The 22,715-nt window shown below is 41.1% G+C and overlaps 2 long non-coding RNA genes across 8 annotated transcripts in view; both read right to left on the reverse strand.

Annotated features, from left to right (window-relative positions):
- Positions 1–1,205: 1,205 nt before the first annotated feature.
- Positions 1,206–16,543, reverse strand: LOC309604866. Of its 4 annotated transcripts, none has more exons than XR_014231095.1 (4): positions 13,855–16,543; positions 12,739–13,613; positions 4,023–4,171; positions 1,206–3,900 (listed from the first exon to the last, which is right to left on the reverse strand). It is a non-coding gene; the product is annotated as an uncharacterized lncRNA (long non-coding RNA). The 4 variants fall into 4 exon arrangements; XR_014231096.1 differs by having other exon boundaries at positions 12,739–13,571; positions 13,855–16,538; XR_014231097.1 differs by having other exon boundaries at positions 12,739–13,550; positions 13,855–16,537.
- A 563-nt stretch (positions 16,544–17,106) lies between these two features.
- Positions 17,107–22,715, reverse strand: part of LOC309604869 — a 241,522-nt gene continuing 235,913 nt past the window's right edge. For 3 of the 4 annotated variants that reach the window (XR_014231101.1, XR_014231103.1, XR_014231104.1), the window contains 2 exons: positions 17,451–17,675; positions 17,107–17,324 (listed from right to left, as the gene is read on the reverse strand). This is a non-coding gene — a long non-coding RNA (uncharacterized lncRNA). The remainder of the gene's footprint in view (positions 17,325–17,450; positions 17,676–22,715) is intronic. The other variant, XR_014231102.1, reaches the window with a different exon arrangement.

Below are 22,715 nucleotides of genomic sequence, written 5' to 3' on the forward strand. Positions count from 1 at the left end.
GCATACAATTTTAGTTATATATCATCGTTGGGAAAATTGAAAAAACAGTCACTGAAATAATTGTTTTGCTCTGTGGTTCAGATGACAAACTCGAGATAAGAAAGGCTGCAATTTTAGGGGATAAAATGACAAACAAAACACAGTATTTGTCTTTTAGAACAGTACTATCTAACAGACCTTTCTCAAGGATAGAATTGTTCCATATCTGTGCCATTCAACACAGTGGCCACTAGACACAGGTGGCTACTGAGCACTTGAGATGTAGCCAGTGCACCTGAGAAATTGAATTTAAAATTTTACTCAATATTAATTTAAATTGTAGTAGTCATATATGGTGAGTGGTTACCCTACAGTACAAGGCAGCTCTAGAATCTCATATTCAAATGCAGGAGACTGTCACATAAATTCTCATAATCTGGGTGATAAGCACTAATACGAAGTAAGCACAGAATGCTATGAAAGCACCTAGGTGAAGAAGCTAGTCTTAGGGGTAGTGGATGGTTGGGGTGAAGACTTCCAAGAGGAAATGCCTTCTAGGATGAGACATGAAGGACAATAGATGGAGTCTGGAAGGGGTGGTAGAGTACCAAGCAGGAGTAGGTGTGTGAGAAAACTCAGAAGATAAGAAATGGCAAAGATGTACGGTGAGAACCTGCAAAAGCAGTGGTACTTGATGAGTCCAGAGAGGAAAGTTGGGGCCAGGAAACAGGATAGGAAGGGTTTTAGATGTAATGCTATTTAAAGGGCAATGGGAAGCCAGTGAAAAGTTTGAAACTGTGGAATGATATGATCATATTTGTGCTTTAGACAGATTTCCCTGGGTGCTACTTGGCAGTGTGGAAGGGAGAAACTGGAGGCATGAGGCAGGAGTCCAGGTGATACGAGAGTTGTCTTAAATAGTTGGAGGATGGGGAGAAGTAGACACATTTAAAAACAGAAAGAAGGAAAAACCAAAAAGATTTACCTGATTGGCCATGACAGGTGGGAAGAGGAAAGACAAGGATCACACCTTGGTTTCTGACTTGAGTAGGTGATAGTGCTGCTTATTAAAGGCAACATGGGATCATTTAGAAATTGCCTCTAAATTGACATTTTCCCACCATATTAGATCATTTGCTCCTCATAGATCCTGAAACTAGCTTTGATACACACTAGTGAAAACACCCAAATTACGAGAGCACACTCTTCCAAGAAATCAACACGAGTTCACAGTTGATGCAACACCGCTTTTATTGGGGGTTCAGGGGACATATGACAAAGTCTCATAAAATGTCAACAAAGTCACATTTTGTGCTTGGCTATGTTTTAAAAAAAAAAAACCAAAACCTGTTTATTTATGAGTTCACTTAATGAGAACTGTGTGAGATATGGCCAATGATCATCATTTTGAAAACAGGACGACCTGAGCCACCAGGAGGTCTAAGTGTGACAATGCCAGATATCTAAGCAGAAGTTTACAACAGTCAAATATTCAGGTCCTTCCAAACATCTAGATGCTTGCCCTTAAGTAGACACAGATTAACTGACTCCTTCAAGACAAAATTGCGTTTTGAACTTCTGTGTTCTCCAGCTGACCACTTTATTAATCATTACTAAATGCCAACTGAAGGCAAAGGGGCTGGTAAAGAAGAGTGATGTTTCCTCAGTTCTAGTTTTTTATGGCTGAAGTATTCTTGAGTTAGTAACAATTAAAATAGCAAATAACCATTGATATTTTCAAAAAATATAAGGACTATTGAAACAGTCGTGTTTAAATATTCATGCAGAAGCTCTTACAAATACATACTGTCCATAAAACTGGTTAAGAAAATGCTCATTAGAAGATCTGGTTTGTTTAGGTGAACTAAGAATGCCAAATAACTTAAGAATATCATTGAAGACATTGCACACGCAACTTGGGCCATTGTGTGTTCTTTGTGGATGGACCATTGACAATTTCTGGAACTAAAGATGTCAGTTTGTAGCTAGCTAATTTTCACATTGAGGTGAGAAGCCAAAGAAGTGCAAAATTGAAGCAATCTACTAGGTACAATGCTCCCTGGTCACCCAGATAGAATGTTTTCACTGATCAAATTCAAGCTCACACTTCATTTAGACAGGGTGGAGAATTTCAAGAGCCTCTGAGGGCGGCATGGTTTCTGGACCTAGCTCTGCTACACTTCAATGTGTGATCTTCCGTAAGTCACTCTAACTTTATGGATTTATCACATCTGTAGAAAAGGACATTGCAGTAGATGACCTTTAAGCTCTCCCCACCTCCTATTTTTATTCTCAAGAAGTTGAGATTTCATGCTGACCGAAGTGAACAGTTTCATCAGAGTCTGGCCCCCTCCCAAAAAAAGGTCTAAAATGCTGATAGGCTCTATCCCCAAATTTTTTTCAATTTCTTTCATGAAAATACATTCCATCATGCGAGTTTAACCAGGAAACTGAAAAATTTGAGAAGCTAATTAAAGGAAATAGCTATTTATTTACCACAGAAAAATATCAAGGAATATAGAAGTGGTAATATTGCAACATTGGTAGCAATATTGTGACTTAGTGTGTTAGATCATGAGCTCTGCAATCGCAATTCTGATTGTGAACCCTGTATGTGGCAGTTTGGCAAGTTACTTAACCTCATTAAAACTCAGTTTTCTTTGTGTAAAATGGGAATAAAAAACACCTATTTGGCAGGGTTGTTGTGAGGCTTAAGAGAGTTAACAAAGAAAATGCTTAACATGTAGTGAGAACTCAATAAATATCCACTGTTACTAGGCTAACAGAAAAATCACAAATCTTCACATCAGTTGCTTTAATGGAAGAAATATGATTATAATTCTAGGCTACCCCTAGGGAGGGAGAGGGGAAGTGTGTGTGTGCAAAGTCTTCACCGTACATATATATCTATACATTGGCACTAAAAGTCTGGGATGCAGTACACGAGACATGTATATTCATAATTCCCTAAAACCACCACGTAGATGCTTTCCTCTCTGACTTTTCTCACAATATTGCATCCATCTAAAGGCCTCTATTTTCTCCTTCCTTTCCACTTATCTAAATCTTTAACAGCCTTTAAGATTCATCTTGTATTTTCCTCCTTTGGGAACTTTCTTCCCTAAACAGACAAGTTTGTCCAGCTTAAGGTGACTTCTGAGCTCCTTGTTTATATCTTTTGCTTTGTTTTGGTTTTGCTCTTATCAGTTGACCTGATTTGTTACTTATCTTTTCAAAAGTTTATGTGCCTCTGTCTCACTAGATTTAAACTCTTTAGAGGCACTGACCACATCTCACAGAACCTAGCTTGCCTGATAAAAAGAATGGTTGGTTGGTTGGTTGGCGTCAGCGGGATCTTGTATTTCTATGCCACAGTCTGAGTTCTCACCATTATTTTATCCTTTGGATTGCCTCCCACTATTTCGTTATTTCAAAAGAACTTTATATTCTTTAAGTCACTCTGAAGGTCAAATTCGGTGTGTGGCTAACATTCAATTTACTTCTGGCATGAACAACTTTCTATTTGAAAAACTGGTGCATTAATAAGCATATTCATTCATACTAGAAAAAAAGTTTTTTAAAACTGAATGTCACACAGAATTTAAATACAAAAAGAGGAATACACATGACGAAGGGAAAGTCCTGGGCTCCTTCGAAATCTAGATGTCATTCTTAAGTGTTTCTGTTTCTTGAAAAGCTTGCCTCTTGTTCTGAGATTCTATTGGCTGAAGCTGCAGCATGTGGGTGTGTCGCTTGGCAGGAGAGGTGTCTTCAGGTGATCGCTTTCTTTGTTTCCACTTCACAGTCGGCTTGGCTTGAGCGTCCATCAGGACAGCAGTCTCTGTGGTCTGTGTCCTTTCACTGCAGATACATTCCTGAGGAGGGGGGACTATAGGACCAGCTGAAAGGACATCAACACGACTAAAAAAATAACAGAACACATCACAGAATGTTATCACATTGACTCTTTAATACAAATAGAGGAATGTTATGATACTTTGACAGCCATGCTATTTCTAACTATGAGTGAAATGCTGCATCACCAGAAAAACGGAGCTTGCTCATTGTTCATCTTGTTCAGGAATCAGTCAAGCAACAGCATTGCTTGAGAGTGTGTGAGAGCACCACGATCCTCGCTCTGGGAGAACGCGCTCCGTAAGAATAACTTCAGGTTTATCCAACAGGCAACTTACTGAAATAGGACACGGAGGAAAACAACAGAAGAACACAGGACATTAAGGACACATTCAACTAAAGCTAAAGACTACATGCAAAATAAAATAAGTATGGGCACATCAGTGCTTAGCAATGTAGGAGTGAACAGAGTCACTAGAATGGTTAGGAGTCGACGTCAATTCCTTGTATGTGTCTTTGTATTTCTAGTGCCTGGCTCAGACACATGGTGTCCCCTGAAAGAAAGAATGAAAGGAACCACAAAAGGGAGGGAGGGAAAGAGGAAGGGAGGAAGGGAGGAAGGAAGGGAGGGAGGGAGGGAGAGAGGGAGGGAGGGAGGAAGGAGGGAGGGAGAAAGGGAAGAAGGAAGGGGAGGGAACAAGGGAGAGAGGGAGGAAGGAAAGGAGAAAAAGAGAGAGAGAGAGAAGGAAGGAAGGGAGAAAGGGAGGGGAGAGACAGAGAAAGAATGAAGGAGGAGGGAGGAAGAGAAAGCGAGAAAGAAGAGAAAGGTTTCTGAAATGTAGAAGAGGTGGAGAGGCAGAGCGTGCAGAGAGGAAAAGCTTGGGTGAGAGCGTATTCAAAGACCTGGAAGCCTGGAAGAGCGGGCTCCCTTAATTCAAGAAGAGGTTACACATGGTTTGAGGAAATGGGCAGGGCAATTTTCAGGAGGTTTTGTACACGTTAAGATTTAATTTGGGAAGGGCGGTATGTTAACGTAACGACTGTAGGCATTTGAAGGGGATATTAACATGATATAAATGCATCAAGTAGAAAGGGGAAAATGAAACTCAAAGATGTCAACCCAATGGAAATAAACCAAAGGATACTGCAAGCAATTAATGAAGGCAAAAGGACTAAAGAATATGGTCTTAAAATAGAAAGGCAGGTGCTCCTCTGGGTTTCTTCTATGTTAATGTTGAAGGAAATGGGCTTAGATCTCAGATCAATAAATTCCTTCTCCCACTGTGTAGCTTTTCTCATTCTTCGCCTGTTCCTCTTTTCTGTCCCTGCCCTTCCTGAAACTTCAGTCTTCACTGTTTTAGCATCAAGGCAAAATATGTTAGTAAGTACAGCGCCTGGAGGTGGGATCAAATATAACTTTAAAGGGCAGCTGTTGGTGCAAATAGACTGCGGATTCAAGGGTCCTGAAATTGTTCTTATACCTCTATAAGAATCGCTTCAAAAATTCCCTGCTGGAGAAGAGTTTAGAGACCAACTAATCCAACCCACTTATTTTACAGACAAGGATATTTGGGAAGAGCTGTATTAATGTTTCTTTCATTCTACAAAAGTTGTTATGAATGCAGTATACTTTGCAGGTGGACCTGAAATTAACTAAAGCCTTTATTGTCAGCTTCTTCATTATGCTAGCACAATGAAGATGCATAATGAGTTAGGTACATCAAAAGGGATTTACTACCACACACCCCTCTTTCTGCACTAAACGCTTTGGACACATTGAAAATGTTGGTTCTCTTTCTAGATGGCAGGTATAATATATATGTATTTCCGAAAACCGGTAAAATAACCTACTGTTAAATATTGTTAATAGATATTTTTCTGTTCTGATCAAGCATGCAATAACTGATCCTGGATGAGTAATTAAATATACATCTTACAGATTTTAGAATTTATTATTTTGTGAACATAGAATGGGAGGGTGAGGTGCTAAGCTTTTGATACATGTGTATGAGACTCATTTGTGAATCAACTAAAACGCCATTGCAGCAAGGAAGGACGTGTCACAAAATTCTTGTGTGACTCCTTTGGGTAGCTAATAATGCAAAGCTCTTGTATACATGAGCAGATGAAAAGTAAATCAACGTATTGTGTTGGTGCTGCATAGATATAGCCCATGCATAATGTCTCTGGACCCCATCAGCAAAATGAATTTTGAGGAATAAATAGTATAAACATGCAAAGCACCATACTCCAGGTGTCTATTATGAGTCAAAAGTTTAACAAATCAGCTTTCTTTGGGGCCTGTGACTACTTAATTGGAACGAGTAATATCTTGTATCATCTTAACATGAGCCTCCCTTGGAATCCTCTTTGTCTCCTGAATGTATAAGCGTAAATTGGGACCCTTGCATTGCCTTGCTTGAGGTCCCTCTGTGATCTGATGGGGATGATTCTCCAAATTTATATCAGAAGCATCTCCACCCACTGAGCACATAGGAAGTGCCAAGTGCCAAGCTGACCAATCCCCTCACTGTTTCTCTGCCTGGATCGTGCCTTAATGGCTGGATATTCAGGGGTCAGCTCCTTGGTGTGGTGGGGTCTCCAGTCCAGGAGACACCATATGGAGACACCAAAAGGGAAAGTGATATGAGTGCATAAATGACCTGAGGCAGAGTTTCAGTTATTCATCATGTGCCACGCAAAGTGGAGGAAAAAGAGAAAAGAAGTTGTTTGTTATTGTTATGATTTTGATTACTTTGATTAAATTAAGATTATTATCTCTGCCTAAGGCCATTTCCCTGGCATTTGATCTCATTATTCTAATAAAGGAAATGGATATCTTATGAATACGATTTACTGTTCTAACATTCTCCATTACTTCAAGTTGCCCAAAGTCAAGATGAAGACTAAATCAGTAAAGAACAGCAAATATTTTACGAATAATGCAAGTATCCACAATGATAACCCTTTTAGTAATCGTTAGCTTCCAACATCTAGGTCAGACACATTCATTCTTGCATGAGAACACAAAGTTCTTTGCTTCTTATATTAATTAACAAGGAGTTAAAAAAAATAAAAGCTGACTTTAAAAACATTCTACTCAGGAGCCATTTCAAATGAGGAGAAATGCCCAAGGGGGGTGGGTAAAAATCTCAAGTAGGCAACATGTAAAGCAACACACAACTATATGCACATTAGTATAATTACACATTGCAAATTATATCGGATGTATCTAATATCTAATTTTTTGAAAGCTGATTCCACTTGAGATTTCAATAACAGCATCAACATTTTGCAGGTGGCTCCTTCTGTATAGTATCCAAAGGGAATTATTCCTCTAATGTGCTTACAGCCCTCATGTAAAAGCTGAAGCTCTTCCTTAAAGGACCAATGAACAATGAACATTGGGAATACTACCTTGATGGATAAAGCAAGAGGGGAGGGGTCCACCAAAGATAGTGTTCAGCATATGGTTATTTATTCTGTTCCTTCTGTGCAGAGGATCCTTATTTGCTTCAAGCAATAAGAAAAAAACTTAAACAAGAGCCTCATTAGAAAATGTGGGGAAGTCTCCATACATATTCTGAGGCAATGATATGAAAAGCTAAGGGATTGATGATTTTTTAGATCAACTGCTAAAAGAGAAGTGTGCAAGAGAATGGCAGATTACACCTTGGACTGAAAGCAGAGACTGCCCTACATTCAATTCTGCTCTGTTAAAACATATGACTAATTTGTCCTAAAGACGACACAAGGTCAAAGCTCCGTTTTGAAGAATAGGCATTTGTCCTCATCTTTCTGTATCAATCAATCAATCATCAAATAACCAAATACATATTTGTGATCTTGGAGAATGGAGCATATTATTCAAGTTGATTGGATCCATTTTCTTGACTCCTCCTTAAAGAACTTTCTGCTAATTAACCAGGGTTACTATTGAATTATTTAATTATCTGCACTTTTGTGCAATGAAATATGTTGTCATATCACATACTTTATCACGCTGTTGCTGCTCATATTTAATGATGCCTCTATAGTTAGCAGTTTCCTTTGTTCTGCTCAGTAAGTGGTTTTAGAAAAGGGGGTGGGCGGGGAAGGAGGAGCCTTGGGGTTTGTAAAATACAATCATACAGTCCTGGTGCACATGCAAAACTTTGTGCATTTACATGAATTTCTTTTTCAAAATCAAGTTGCAATTCCATTTGGAATAAGCTAAGAGGCACATGTCGGTGACTTCAAATGCAGCCAGAGCAATATTCCTATACCTTGAACATCTCTCCAGTGTATTTCCACTGCAGTGCAGTGGTAAAAGGACGACTTAATTTTTTTTTTTTTTTAATCAGCAAGGAATGTCTTTAACAAGGAAGAAGTAAATTATGATAATTACCCTGAATGGTCGGATCCTTGAGCATTACTAATTAGCATTTATTGCCTGGATTATAGAACAATACATGTGAAACCGAACTGCGATTGCTCTTTTACGTCCAAGAACTGAAAAAGGCAGTGGAGCAAGAGGCAGTATCATCAGTGGTTGAGTCAGTGGTTTTACATCTCCTAGAGAGTGTGCAGAATTCCTCGTTTTTTTTTTAAATATACAAAATGTGATCCTTGATATTTATGGCCCATTCATTTTGTGTGTGAGGCACATATTTACATATGATATCATAGTCATGGGAGACTAATGAGAGGAGAAACATTTTGGCTATGATGTCATTTTGGGACAATTTTATCCATTGTGAGAGTTTAACAGTAAAGAGCGTAAAACTCGCCGTTTCATAAAAGTATGAATTTTTCTGTAGAAATTTTGACTTAAAAAGGAAACAAAGAACTCAGTTCTTAGTGACAAAAATTTTACATTCACCTCCCCACTTTCTCTTAGGAGGCCTACAGTTGAAAATAATTGAGAAAAGGCAATTGGTCTCTGGTTTAAGATCCTTTTTTTCATTAGGAATTTGTAATAAATAGGATTCTGAAATTAGAAATAAGTGAGGTATTAATCAACAGACCAACATCACTCCTGTAAATAAATGCCACTCACATAATTTGGCAACTGGAATTCCTAAATAACCCGGTAGGTAGGAGAGAAAGAGGGAGAATTAACCATTCACCATTCTCGCTGCAGACTCACCGTTCTCCTCCACACCCCATTATAGCGAATGAAGAGAAAAAAAAAAAAAATCATAAAATAAAGCCAGTACTAAATACAGTCACTAGTCTTCCGAATACCTTTATGGATTCCCTACCCTGATCCTTTTTAGTTTGAAAGAATAAGTTTGGCTAAATCTGTGAGGAGATTAAACAGACTGGTGATAAAAATTAATTCTGCTGAATGAGCAAATGCATTTGGATTGCAGAGATGCAAATAAGATAATACTTTTCTTTTCCTTTGACATACCAAGCGGATTAGTTTAGAATGTTAAATTTGATTTTATTAGAATATATTAGCAGTGTTTTAATTAATACCAATCAAACATTTTCCTTCCCTGGGGCTTGATGTGCTCCTAACGCTTTCTAAATCATCTGTGCTTTATCCATCCAAAAAAAAGAAAAAGAAAAAAGAAAAAACCAACCACCAAATTACCAAAGCCTTTTGTTACATTCTTCATAATTTTACTGTATTCAACAGAAGACTGTAAGCTGTTTACCTAAAGGTGTCTTGCCCATAAAATTAGTTCCCAGGTGCTGGGTTTAAAATGAGTCCTGTTCACTTGTACAGTTGATTTTTTTTTTTTTTTTTAAGGTTGAATTAGAGACTTGAAAAATAAACATCTTCTGTGTTTTTCTTTTGGGGAAAAATGTTGCAAAAGGAGTTTTGGCTGGTTCATCTTACTCCTGGCTTTATTCTCTCTAGAGCTTCCTAGAGCTGTTAAATTTCCAACTGCATTGATTTTAAGCTGGCACTTCTTTGGAAACAGAGGCAAAAAAGGAATGAAAAAAAAAGGTGGGGCGGGGGGAATCTAGTTAAAAATACGGTGAACCAGTGTGCCCGGTGAACTGAATTGTAACTGTGTGCTGCAAGGAAGTGCTGCATTGCATTTCACTCCTGATTCCTCTCCTTTTCTCTCAAGCTTCCTGACCTTCTGTGTCCAAAAGCTCCAGTTCACTTCTTTCTCTTTTCTTCCCGCAATACACCCCCCCCCACCAATTTCCCCGCCTTATTTTTTTTTTTTATCTGCCAAGCTGGATTTGCACTTTTAAAGATCAGTATCAATAATGCCCTGCTTGTTTCGGTGGCACTCTCCCTTTAAAAGACAGCCCCCTCTAATTGATGCGTCTGGGCTAGTCTAGACTGGTAGTGATTGAACCAACCACCAATTATGTTATTCATTTCACTGAACTTCACTGATGGGCTTGGTGAGGAAGAAGGGGTGTTGAGAAATCTGCCCTTATACTGAAGCAGTTCCCTGCTGAAATACAAAATCTCGTGTGTCGTTACGCACTCCTAAATGCCTGTGTGATCAATCCTATGATAGCAACCTTAGGACATGAGCAATCCAGGTGAAAACATGTAAAAAAACCGAAAGAGTGCCTTGCAATATAAACTGTATCACTTGTATTAAATTACTATGCTGTTATCATTTAAAAATCACAGAAGAATTACATCCAGCATGCTTTTATTGATCCCTGCATACAGTTTCATAGAATAAGATGCAGCTATATTTTGACTTCAAAAAGCACCAAATGTTTGGCAAATACTTGATATGAGTCAAGTGGTAATATATATCCATAAGTTAAATAGATGCCTTTCCATAATTTCCAAATGCCTATGCATGCACATCAGCTAAGATGGGGGAAAATCATTAATCCATTGTATAGAAACCAAAAGATAACTTGAAAATCAAATAGCTCTTTTCTCTGACGCATATTCAGGCTATCAAAGGCTTGAAAGTAATATTTAAACATTACAACTACTAGGAGGTTTCAACAAAAAGCACAATGCAATTGTTGCACAATTCGTTTTCTCAATTCAGTCTTCTGATACAAAATGGTTTCTTGACTACGATTTGGAGTCAATGACTAAAATGGCAATAAACACTTAAAAAAAGAAAAGCAGGAAAAGAACAGTTTCCTTAACCTTCGGCGACATATAAAACAAGGTTATAACCGACATAAAGTCTTTAAAAGAAGAAAGCATTTGAAGTCAGGGTTGACTTAGGTATTTTCCAAAAATAGAAGATAAATGTTGGCTCAAGAATACTAAAATGGTTTAAATGAAATTGTATACTGGAATTTTTCACAACAAAGAAAAGGTAAGTTACTGTTTCTCTTCTCTAACTATGAGATAGATCTAAATCACCGAGATTCTTGTGGTATCAAAAGTTACAGTTTTAGAAAACTGCAAACTGGGTAATGCTAACAATTACCTTAAGAGAAGATTATTTTAACTGTACAGTTTGATGTTATAAATAACTTCGTTGGATTATATAAATCCTGATCAATTTTTTCCAATTTTTAAATAAAAAACAGGCATTGATAACTTCTAAATGATACAATAATTGTGTGCGTGTGCTGTTTCCTTTTATATGTTTAAAAATATATATTTCCTTTTATTTCTTTCCTTTTATATGTTTAGAAAGCACATTTCCAATCCTTATTACTTTTAAACTCATTGTGTATAACAGTTTAAAATAGATGTCAGGCAAGGAAGCTATAACCTCTCCTTTTATTTTATTTTTTAAAATCTTGCCAAGTAATACAAATTTAATCTTTGTTAACACCATAAATTCCATCCTTCTTGTAAGTCTAGCAAGAGTGGAATTTTTAGCCTACTGGTATTTTAGCTCACACTATTGGTTCGTCCCTATTTGTGTCTGTGAGTTCACTGTCCAGCCATATATGATACACATATGTGGGCACTGAATATATACTCTATCCACATGCCCATTTTAATTGGGCACAATTTTAAGATTAACTGTTGAGTTGAAAAGTTGGAGGCATGGGGCATGCTGGGACTTCGGCTGATATGTTCTGAGGTCAAGCACCAGGTTCTGAGGTGTTCTTGTTAGGCTCAGATCGTACTGCGTGTTGCTCTCAAGGAATAGACCAGGGTAGGTGAGTTCCACAAGCCTCAGGCATCAATAATAAACATGCGTACCCATCGCAGCCGACGCGCTATTATCACACAATATATACCTACTTTCACAGAAATCCAGGTGCTGCCACTTTTCTGGTCACCTGATCCCACCTAACAATGAAAACCTCAGAGGTGCACTCAAGCACTTCAGACAAACTTTCTTTTCTTTTGTTTTTGCTTCAGAGAAAAAAAAAAAGTTCCACCAAATTTCCAGGATGCAAAGGCACGGCTCGCAGCTCCCAAGAGCCTAACCCGTGGATTTAAACGGTAAACATCACAAGTTAGGGTCTCAGGGATTGAGAGGAGCGCTAAATTGTTCTTTCTTGAGACAAAACAAAGCAAAACAGGAATGACAAGCAATTTCTGCTCGAGGTTCACGACTGAAAGACAACAAACAGGTGGCAGGATATTCCCTCGCTCTCTAAGCTGCCTTCCTTCACAAAATTTGGATTCCACGTAAGTATAGTAGATACATACAAACGTACGCAGCGTCCGTGGGCGCATATACATACCTGAACATACAATCGCCAGGCTATCAGAGAAAACTCTTTGAAGCTTTGGGCAAAAGAGTTTACTAAAATGGAAAACATTATGAATAGACTCAGAAATGCCCACGTTTTTCAAACCACGGTCTACAATCAAGATTAAACGTCAAAGCTTTAATTTACAACTAGCACCAATGACGGTAAAGAAAATCCGAGGCATCTCTTCCCCCCTGGGCGAGCATGCCGCATGCAAAACCATCCAAATCAGGTTTCGAGAAGGAGAAGACCAAGCAGTAGGATTTGGAGGCTTGGAAAGTATACATACGAAGAGCGTTTGAAACTCACCCATTGGAAGTGGAGTCGGGCTGCAGCCTCCAGTAGCACCGTCCGGGCCAGGGGGGGAAATGTGAGCTGCAGGGCGCTTTGCCTGGGCGAGGTGTTTCAATAGAGGACTGAGAACTGGGCAGGGAGGGGGAGGCGGGGGCAGGAAGCGATACACCAAATCTAGAGTCTGTAACTCTGTAGTTTATGCTTTGACGAGAGAGGGGGGCAAAAAAGGCGATTCGGTGGGAATGGAGGGAGGGACTGGGACTGATCAAATTTTGAGAATATTCGGTTAAAAATTCAAAAAAAAATGTTTTTCGAAGAATGAGAACCCTCCCCAGGGCTGCTTTTCAAAATTTCCTCCTTCTTTCTTTAGCGTGCACTTTGCCAGTCCTGCGAAGGGCCTCCTGTGCATCAGCTGCTTGGCTGAAGCCAAGGCCAAATCACCCCGAGCCAGCACCAGGCTGTCACTTGGTCGAGGCGAGTGGGAAGGGGTGGGCGCGAGCCGGGGAGGCGCATCTCCCCCGCCCCACTCCCGCCGCGGATCCTTTGAAGCCGTTTGCCAATATTTCGGAGGAATCCGAAGCACAATTCCCCTCCATCTTCGCAGACAGCTACGGGCTCTGTACCTGATAGATCGTCGCTTCCTCGCGTCTGCCTGGAAGCTGGGCTTTCCTCTGCGGAGATGGCTCCTAGTGCCGCCTCCAAAAATGAAACGAAAGGGAGGGGAAGTGGGTGGGAAGATGACTCTTTAAAAATTTTTTTTCTTCCCCTTTTTTTCTTTCCTTCTGTTTCCTTTCCTTTCCTCCTTCTTTTTCTTCTTTTATTCCAGCCTGAGCAAGGTGGATGGATGGCTAGTCAAAGAGAATGACAAAGCAGCCCCTGCAAGGAAGGCACTGGAGGGGGCCTCGGGCACTTAGGAAAAATGCTAAATATTTTGTATATATTTCCATGTGCAACTAAAAACCGTTAAAGTTCCAGGATCTACCCACCTCTGCCCACCACCCCCCCCCCCCGCCTTGCAAAACAGAATCATAGGAGCAAGACAGCTAAATTATGTCTCTTTTCCCTCTGTACAGGGTTATTCAACATCCCACTCCCCCTCCCCCCATCTTCAAGACAACTTTTTTTTCTCACCTCTGTAGGTTCTTCGCAGGCACAATCCTCTGTTCAGTTCAGGGTCTCTCCTTTTTCTCTCCCTTCCCTTTTCCTTTTCCTCTCAGAAAAGCTAGTCCGTCATCATCCTACCTAGCTTCTCTCTCTCTCTCTCTCTCACAACCTCTCTCCCTTTTTCTTTTACTGTTAAAAACATAATAATAATGGCCCTTTCGACATAGCAGCGTGAAGTGGCTGCCTTTGAGAAAGCACATTTAATCTTTACTGGCTCCCCTAGGCTTCAGTGAAGAAGGAGAAGGCAAAAAAAAAAGGGAGAGAGAGGAAAAAAAGATTGTAAGGGAGGCTGCTGACGGACAGCAAGCATCGGGCACAAATCAGCGACAAGTTGGATTTTCCTAGACCACACTGCCCCCTTTCTTCTCGGCTCTCTCCCTGGGCTCCTGGAAAGCCCGAGAGTGTCTGGTTACAGGAGGCAATGGGTCTCCTTTTGCCAACCATGGTGCGGATTCCTCGCATGCCTGCTTAAATCTCTGGCAGAGTAAGGAATCAATATCCCCCTCTAATCACCTTTAGCTCTTCTAGGGCTTCTGAGAACCCACTTCGCGCTCCTCACCGCTCCCCCGCCCTGCCAGGCTCCTCCATACAAAGCTTGCCGTCGTCCTGTCATTTCTCACTTCCTTCCATATCTTGGAGGCAAGCCTCTCTTCTAATATCCTCTCGCCCGCTCCTTCTCTCTGCTGTCGTGTGTCTCATCCCTGACTCCCAGCACCGGATGCACTAAGGCTTCTGCCTGACTACTAATGAGACCAAAAATACACCAGCAGGTCAGGGGGAAGGCCAGACACTGTATTATACAAATACAAAAAAAATCCTCAGCCCTGCTAGACCCAGAGATCAGGTATCACATTTTCTAAAAGGGAAGAAAAAAGGGGGTGGGTGGGGAGGAGTGAAAACGAGAGACCACAGTGCAGACCTCTGCCTAATTGTTCCACATCCCATGGGCATTTAAAACACGCATGCATGTGTAAGTGCAGGTGATGTAGTTGGGGAAGCTGGGTGGGTTTTCTTTATGGACAGAAAGTCAACAATGCCCAAAGACTTCTTTGAAATCGGCATTTAGAGGGATAAAAGAGCAGTGATTCAAATCTATATTTAAAGTACGCAGACGCTCTATTAAGGCATGTGATAACTACAATGCTAAAAATCTCTTTCTTTTCAGTGGCTGGGCTTTATGCATTGACTCTGTTTGCCATGTGTACTAATTTACCACTTACATTCCCTTGGATTTGGAAATGAACTTATCAGTGACTGTAGCTCATCCTAACCCTTCGCTTCTACTGCAGACATTTTTCCTTATTCCTGAAGCATTTCTCTTCGAACGTCCATCGGTTCTATGCACACTTCATTGATCAGCCTAAAGTCCCTTGATCATGATAAGTAATCATTCAGACGACAAAAAAAAAACAAAACGTGGCACAAGAAAAAAAACGAAAGACATCCTGAATTGACCAAGGGAGCATATCCTATCATTTCTGCGGGCACACATCTTAAAAGCTCGGCTACAGGAGGATTTTGTAAAGCAGGTAGCTCTTGAAAATTAGGGTCTCTACCTATCTGTACACACAGTGGGTATACTGCCATCTTCACCCAATTTTCGAGGCTAGAATCATGCAGACAACAGGCAGTGCTGTGTTAAATATAATGCTGGGCTCTGTAAGGAGCAAGGAAGGGAGGGAGGTAGCTGAGGATGCAGGTTTCTTCCAAGTCGATGTTTTTAAAAGGTAGTTTCTTTGTGCTCAACTCAGATATTATGCTTTGTCTCTGACTGTGAGACCTGCAGAAGCACGGCTGGATGCCAAGGAAAAGGAGAAGAAAAAGCACAAACGAGAAGGAGACGCAGAGAGAAGAACAAGGGAGAGGGAGGAGAGGAGGAGAGAGAAAAGGAGAACAAATTGAGGCAAAAAGAGAAAGACCTACAATCATAGTGTTGGGTTTCCTTTAATACCTTTTTTTTCTCTTTCTCTTTATTGGGAAGGAGAAAAAGATGGTCGGCAGAGGTTGGAGACTGGGTTAGAATCTTTTTCAGATTTGGCTAAAAGGGTGTTTGCACTAGACTGATGGAGAAAAAGAAACATGCTAGAATAATCATAAAGGGTGGAGCTGTCAAAAAAAAAATCTTTGACTCACTGGGTGCCTCCCTGTAACGCCAAAATGAATCATTCCTAACGAGAATCATCAATTGTCTTAGTGTCCTTGTATATGAAGTCCAGATTATGGGAATCATGGTTGTACTCATCTTCAAGAAGGAAAGGTAGACAGAGAATGACATTTCCTGAGATTCTCTGAAACCTCTAGATATTTGCAACAATGGTTCAGCATGATTTTCACACACTGAGCTAATTTGTCCCTGTCTGTATTCACTCAGGTTATCAAGATATACAAATATGTAACTTATAAAAGTTTTGCTATGAACACATCATTTTTTCTATACAACTCAGCCATGTCTTTGGAGGATACTTATTTCAAGCAGTTAACACCTGACCCCAATTTCTGTGGGTAATTAGTGAGCTAGATAACCACACAAAGTGGGTAATTATTTAGTACCCAAGGGTATGCTAGAAGTGGGTAGTGGTTTTGTTAACAAAAGCACATCTCTAATTATTGTATCTATGATGGGTGTTTCAAAAATACCAGTTACTATATCAAGTGAACCATGATAAATAAGTGAACTATTTTGCTGTCCTTAGCACATATGTGTGTGTGTGTGTGTATTCTGTTACGGTTAATAATATTTACTGCTCCTGTATGGGGTGTTGTGAAGATTAATTAGATAACATCTGTAAGACTCTCAGAGATGCAATGTGCTAAGGAACTTCTAAATACAGTATTATTATTGCTCTTACTACGTTGATGAATAATCCCAGGATGGGAGAAGCTGAGGGAGTAGATTTCAACTGGATTGAAAATATGCTGAGATCACAAACGTGATGAGTTTGAGTACGGGGAGTGGTCTCCGACCTGACCGAGTGGAACACAGGCGGTAAGAGAAAAGAAAGGTAGATGCCATTTCATTTGGATCGGAGGAGCCAGGGTGGGAGGGGAGGAGCTGAAGGCAGGAGTCAGAGATGGGCCGGGAAGGAAGCTGAATCAGCCGGACCACACCCTCGTTCCAAAGTCTGTCTATCCATCCCTTTTGATGAGCAGCAAATAGGCACAAAAATCCCCAAAGAAGACGTCCATGCCAGTCCTGGGACAAATTCATCACAATTACAATCAATCAGCCGGTTATGTAGCATTTATTCTGGAGAAGAACCAGCAGTACAGATTATTTTCACAAATGCAGATATAGTTCCAAATATTAGCGTGTTGAGAACAGGCACACACAGATCAACTTTAGGTATGTTTAACCCGGGCTACAAACAGCAACGAAGAAGCGCTTTCTAATGCAATCGCGTTTATGAATCATCTGCAGGATAGGACATTATTAATTTCTGCAGAGAAAGAAAGAAAAATAAATAAAGAAGGAAGGAAAAGAAACAAGAAAAACCCATTGCTTTCAGGGACCCTAAATCTGGAGCGCAATCAAGCCTTGAAAACAAACAACAACAAGAACTTACTGCTTCTTTCTCTGTAAACGTCCATCTCCTTGAGCCCGGTGTCTGGCTGAGGCAGGACAGACAAGAGGCCTCTGGGATCCAAATCTTCAAGTAGGCTCACCACATTTTTTCTTTCAAAGCAAGGTTGTCTTGGGGATTAACCCTAGGAGTCTGGGAGATGTGAAGCATGTTGGGAGGGTGATGGGAAATATGCAAGGATATTGTATTCAGCCCAGTTTACGGTCTCTAGGGAATAGGAAAGGGAAAGGGCCCCATTAGTCGGCCAACAGGTACCACTGCTGAAATCTCTGCTTGGAGGACGGCCTCCAGGACACGTGTTTATGCTGTGATTGGAAGCCAGTGGTGTGATGAGCTCATTTTAAGAGTTTGGGAGCAGAGGGAAAATTTCTCCAGAAGCCACCCAAGCCAGGCTTCTGACCTGAAGCCCAGTATTTGTCACCCCCTCCCTGAGCTCAGAACTACAAAGGCGGACTGGCATTCTCCAACCCGCCCAGCTCCTTTCAGACCCACAGACTGTGCCAGACTGGCCCCACCTCCCACGGCAGCAAATTCTGTAGCCCTGCTCCATGCTGCCCGTAGGGAGCCAGCTTTCCACTTTAATTGTCCTACCTGGCCTTCTCCTCTGCCACTGCCCCTGGCTCTTGGTTCCTGGCATGGTTTCAAAGGCCCAATCAACTGCCTTCCCTCCCCCATCATCATTTTAAACACTTCTACTTCTCCCCTCCCCACATTTTTAGGTCTAAAATCTTTTTATGTCTTAGAGCTTCTTTCATCTCTGGCCACCACCATCTCCTTTCTTTGGCCTCTCTCACTCTCTTGTCGGACTTTTTTTTTTTTTTTTGTCATATTAAAATACAGTCCTATCTCATGTCTTGGACTGAAAACTCAAACCACAAGTCGGCTGCTGGCATCTCCCCCAACCCAGTCTTTCCCCACCCACATTAACATAGCCAGCAAGCCAATGCATCTCACGGCACTTCCCAAAAGGTCACCTAAAAAGAGCTGAAGCCAGTAGAGAATAGGGTGTGGGTGTGTGTGTGTTAACTGATCTAACTACATGAATGTAGCGGGAAAGGGTCTGATGTACATGGGTGGAAGGAAGAACAGAGGAAGGGAGTCTGGTATATTTGTGATATTTAGGATAAAAGCAACAGAAGCTAATTATTACGAGAACATACAGGTAAAAATTATATTTTTATGTATGCAGGCATGTGTGTGCACACAAACACACACACAAATTGCTTCCACACATCCCAATATCCCAAGACCATGTGATTACCTGCAAGGGTATTTACCATACTGTGAACAGCGACAGGAAGGTGATACCTGGTCCTGTAGCTAAAAGCGGAACATGAAAGCCTTCTGGGATGGCTCTGAGGAGGAAGACAAACCTCGACAAGTCACCTGCCCCCTCCACCCTTGCGTGGACTGGGAGGCTAAAAGAGGTAGCACCTCTCCCTTGTTTCCACCATGATTTTAAGCTTAGTATTGCTCTCTGACCCTCAAAATATTTGTGCTCTTAACCTTACTACTTAGGTACTTTTGCTTTACTGTTGCAATTCCGTTCTCTGTGACCCTCTAAGCTGTTATTGGGGTTCTTCGATGGGCCAGACACTCACAGATAACTAGTATCTCATTTAACCCTCAAAACAGCCTTGAAAGCCATCACCAGTGTTTTACAGATGCAAAGGGTAAGGTTTGGAATTGCCCCTAGGATTTGAACCCAGGTCTAACTCCATAAGCATGATCTTTTCCTTTGCATCAGTACAAAGGAAAAGATTATTTGCCTGTCTCAGAGTAAATGACACTTTCTGCAGGTAACCCTCTCAAACTAGCCTAGTTTCTCCTCCTATGTAGTTTGCATAGCACCCTACACTTTATCTTAGCATTTATTCATTCTTTTTCATTTAGTTCATTTTATTCAATAAATATTTATTGACTTGACTCTGTGTCAGGCCCTGTGCTGGGCAGTGTGATTTCCTTAGCTAGAGGAGAGAAGAAGATGCTATGGTATTGGCACTGCCTAAATACTATGCTATCTCCACCTCCAAACTCGAAGGTGAATGAAGACAGGGGCTGTGACATGGTCACGTTTGTATTCCCAGTATACAGCACCTGGCACACAGCAGGAGCTCGCCAAGCAGTTTTTGAATAAACTTTCACACTCACATAAATGTGATTTTGATTGTAACTTTTGGAGAGGGGGGATTCATGTCTAAATAACCCTGGGAATAATGCTTAGTAAAATGCTACAGAAAAGTAGCATTTAATACATGGTGAATTGCAGCCTTATTGCCCATGATGATACTCTGGCAGAGGTCCCACCTATACTCATGTTTGTGTGTCTGAAAAAGAGCAAATTGGTCTGTTTCATCTATTCTAAAAGTTCCAAAGGTGTGCTGTTGGAAGCCAGATGTACTTTGTCTGAAATCTCACTGCTCTGGGGATTAGGAGGTAGCATCAACTGATAAAGCGTCCAGGATGACATGGTCGTGAAGCACTGTTCTGAGCTATGTGCAGAGAGACATCTTTTACACTTTAGAGGGTGTGGGTAAGTCTAGACCTGAGACTGGCAACCCAGTTCAGATGCCCTCATTTCAGAAAAAGAGGTTGAGAAGCTAGAAGTGGTTCATGACCATCTGACCTAAAGGCTCCAGGGTTTTTCATAATGTGTCTTCTGACAAAAAGATTCGACAATTCCTTCTTTCGCCTAAGGAAAGAATATTTAAGTATGTATAAATGGTATCCCAGGCAGGCTAGCTTCTCTGCTGGTCTTCATCTGAGGAATCCCTGTCTCTGAATAGAGGGCAAGGGGAATAGGATGGCATTCAGTCTGTCCTTCGACAGGCATCCATGCATGTTCAGGGTTTAGGCACCACTGATTCAGTTACAATCTTCACTAGGCTGGGGTAATTTCCATTATATTAACCCAGAACACAGTTTCTAAAGATGCATCCTTGGGGGCTGGAGGCACCTCTCACGGGAGAGCTGGATGGAGTTTGTCTACTCCAGCCCATAAACTCTAAATGTGCTTTAGATGTGAACTATCTAACTTCTGTTGGCAAGAGTCCCTCGTCAATTGACAAAAACACTCCTTACTGTTCTTCCTAGGAAGGTGAGGAAGAGGAAGCTTAGTTATGCACTGTTTGGTTAGCAATGCCCTTTTCCTAAAGCAATGACACTTTGAACTGGTAGGGAGCAGTGTCTGGTACGGGCTATCTGTAGTTCACGTGGTCTCAAAAGGAGTTATCTGGCAGATTTTATACCTCAAACCCGCTCCAAGGGTCTCAGACTGAGTAATGTCAAGCTAAATAGCTGGATTTTGGCTCAGTGAAAAAAAAATTTTTTTTTGCTTTCCTTTAGCCTTTTAGGATATTAGGGAAAATCAATGGTGAGATAATCCTTCAGTATATATATTTAACAACATTGTTTGATATAAATATATAAAATAATTCTCTTGTCTCCTTATGCCTCATCAGGTGAGTTTCAGAGGACTTTTCCAGGTTTCTAGCTTAACTCCACAGAGGGGAGTTTATCTGATGGACTCATGTGGTTTGTGAAGTTCTCTGAAAGATAATCTACTGTCCATTGCCTTGTGGCCCGACTCTCCCAATTTGTAGGAAGTACGTTTCAATAGTCTTTAGGGTCTAGAAAAATAAAAGAGAAAATCTTTCATTCCTGTTAATAGTGGGTAAACTGAGAAAGAGAGAGAGGGAGAGGATGAAGACCCTTCTAAAAGGCGAGATCCCTATTACCTGTGCAGTAAGAGAATTGAACCCAACATTATAAAGATCATTATTCTTGGCTTATGTGTGTCATCTAGGAGCCAAGTTCTATTTTGGTCTAGGCTTCCTGCTATTCAGTCATTAGGTTTAGGCTGGCAAGAAAAGAGGCATATTTCCACCCGCTGAGACTTTGGAAGATTGAGATTGCTAGGCTGAGGGTCTAGAGATGATATGCAACCAAGGATACAGGCTAGGGACTTGGTCTTGAGTTTGCATATTTTTTGAAACGGCTACAAAGCCTGGAGGTTGTGAGGGAAAGGAGAGAGGTGGGGGAAGGGTAAAGCTTTGGAAGCCAAGAGTTCTTATCTCACGTTCAGTCCTGTGGATGCCATGGTTCTTAGAGTCATCTTTGCTGACCAAAGTCATGCTCTTTAGAAGACTCGGCCCCTTTTATTATGTTCTGGATCTCTGAGTACCTCCCAGTATACTATTTTGTACTATACAGTACTTTCTCCCTATAAAGGAGAGAGGTATCCATCCAGGACAATGACCCATCATCAAGAAGAGATTGAACTACGATTCAGATTTCAAGGTTTCCAGTCAAGCTCCTAATACTGCCCCTCACCTTTCCATTAACAGTCATAAAGTTAAGACACACTCCTTCTTCACGTTCAGACTTTTCGGATCTTTTAAAGCTGTTTTAGTTCTAAAGATTTAGGACAAGGAGAGGGGGAAGCAAATATCCTCATGTCATTATTCCCCTTTCATAGTTGGGAACCAAGGGCCATTCGTGGCTCAGTACATTTCCCCAAGAAGGTGTTTAGAGCACCAAGAATAGAATCTAGGTCTCTCAACCCAGCTGTTGAGAATGAACCACCGCAAGTTCAGTCAGAGTGAGTTTGTGTAAACCCAAGGTATCGTTAAGAATGATCATGCCCTGTGCACCTTGGTTTCCCCCATTATTAACTAATGACAGCGCAGTCGGGAAGGGTTTCCAAAAGATACGATTATGTCTACTTGAGCATTTGTAAAATAGATGAGTTTCAAAAGCACTGAGCGTGCAGAATTAGTAAAACTAAAAGAATACAGAAACACTTTGAAACACGTTTTGGGGACTGAGGGGCAGCGGCAGTATCAGAATTCCTGCTGAGATGAAAACAGAGAGCGATGAATAGGGAGTGCTCTGGGAAGAAGCCGAGGAATAACTTAAGGGTGGAAACTGCTACCTCAGAGATTTTAAACTTGGCACATCCAACACTTCTCAAGGAGTCTCTCCATGCTACAACGAGCAATGACATGAGGACCACAGAGAACTAAGTCAGAGGGAGCCGGCTCGCCTTCTGCGGTCTGATGCTTCGCCCTCCAGGAATGTTGGATGGTGCGCTCCAACGCAGGCTGGCCCAGAGCAAACCAACTACAATTTGAGGCCAACCTGCATTCCCAAACTAGGGGAGGTTGAGTAAATTCTTTCGGCCTTCCTAGGTCTTTAAAGATTCACTGTGATATTTTGACTATCTACCCCAAGACTGCTGGACTGTTC

This window comes from Balaenoptera borealis (genome assembly GCF_965194805.1).
Source record: "Balaenoptera borealis genome assembly, chromosome: 11".
Lineage (NCBI taxonomy): Eukaryota > Metazoa > Chordata > Mammalia > Artiodactyla > Balaenopteridae > Balaenoptera > Balaenoptera borealis.